Below are 2007 nucleotides of genomic sequence, written 5' to 3' on the forward strand. Positions count from 1 at the left end.
AAAAAAAAAAAAAAGCCAAAACCAAAAAAACAAAACGATTACATTCCCAGCCCCACACACTCACCCTGTACTTTACAACCATTCTCCCTGATTCTCATATCTTAACCTTCTTCCTTTTTCCAGTGCTAAGCATGGGTGATCCTCATATCTACAGTCTGGAGCATCCAAACTCACTTAACCCAAATCTCCACTATTTTTTTAAATTCTGTATTCCCAAGGCAGCCTTTTCATTGGGTGACTCCTTTTTGAATAATGATTCATGTTTGACAAACTGCTTCTCAGACATAGTATCTCACTGCTATTTGATGTGGTTTGCATCTGTGTCCCACTCAAATCTCATGTGGGACTGTAATCCCCATTGTTGAAGGTGGGGCTAGTGGGAGATGATCCTGGGGATGGATCCTTCAGGAATGGTTTAGCACTGTCACTGGTGCTATTATCATGATAGAGAGTGAGTTTTCACAAGATCTGGTTGTTTAAGTATGTGGTACCTTCCCCAACCTCGGTCCTGCGCCTGCCATGTAAGATGCCTGCTCCCACTTTGTCTTCCACCATGGTAAAAGTTTCCTGAGGCCTCCCCAGAATCAGAAACCACAAGACTTCCTGTACACCCTGCAGAACTGCAAGCCAGTTGAACCTCTTTTCTTTAAAAAATTACCCAGTCTTAAGTATTTCTTTATAGCAGTGCAAGAACAGACTAATAAATTTTTCATAAAACATTGGGAATCAGCCTGTGAGCAGGTGATAGAGGAAAAATCCAGCCTGCATCTTCTGCCTCAAGTCCAAGGCACCGTCCACTGCATCACCGCAATCCTACACACCAGACCCATCCCCACCAGCATGGCCAATTTTACCCACCTGATTGTAGCTGGTGAACACCTCATGGGTGTTCAAGCTTTCAAATCCCATCATCTGTACCACACAGAAACATAGGTCATTTCCTTTACAACTGCAAGAGTAGATTCTGAACACGGGACAAGAAAGTTTATCAGTGTGTATTTCGTGTGGGAAGAGGGTAATTCGTGTAGAAATTTATCAGAGTGAGAAAAACATAGCACCAGTGCATGACTGTAAGATATGCATAGCTTTACCAAAACATGAAGAGGCTTAAGGTTCAAATTCTTATCAATATTCACTTTCTTACTGGCCTTAACCAAATCACTTCACCTCTCTAAGCCTCTGTATGTAAAAATGGCTTAATGCCTTATTATGGTATTTAGTGAGTTGCTTACCATGTGCCTAATACTAATAAATTTTCAATAAATATTTATTATTGGCTTTACTGATTCACTCAATATATCAGTAAATATTCCTTTTATAAAATCTTGCAATGTTATGAAATTAATCTGATAGACAGTGAAGGAGATGATATTTTAAGCATGTGAATTAGTTTTGACATTATGCAGAAATATCAGATAAGGGAACATGACACTGAGGTGGGTAGGGAAGAGCTGGTCCTGAGTGTTTACAAGAAGCTTGTCCCTCTTTTAAGTCTTCCAAATGCATTATCTCCTTAAATTCTCATAACAATGTGGATGTTTGCGTTGGATTTTATACATGAAAAACCTGATATTTAAAGGCATTTGGTAACTTAAAACAAGAATGTAAGCATTTAATTTTTCTTAATATGTCAGTATATAAATAGCCAACATTTAAAAATATGTGAAAATTCTGGCGTATTAGGCCTATTCACAATGTATAAAAGAATATACTGCTCTAAAAAAGTTGTTTTAAACATCTTGGTGATGCAAGTATGTTCATTGTAGGGATTTTATGGTAGTAAAAATGTATAAATAACCAATATCTAAAAGTGCTTGAAAATCTCTATGTAATATGCCTATTTACCGGGCATGAATGAATATGCTTACTCAAAAACTTTAATTACAAAGAAAATTGTAACAACATTTTGCTGATACAAAAATTCTCATTGTAGAGTTGCTTTTTTTATATATATAGTAGCAAGAAATGGAGACTACAATGATGTCCATTGGTAGGTAAGTGGATATG

Source organism: Cebus imitator, unplaced genomic scaffold (assembly GCF_001604975.1).
Source record: "Cebus imitator isolate Cc_AM_T3 unplaced genomic scaffold, Cebus_imitator-1.0 Scaffold206, whole genome shotgun sequence".
Classification (NCBI taxonomy): domain Eukaryota; kingdom Metazoa; phylum Chordata; class Mammalia; order Primates; family Cebidae; genus Cebus; species Cebus imitator.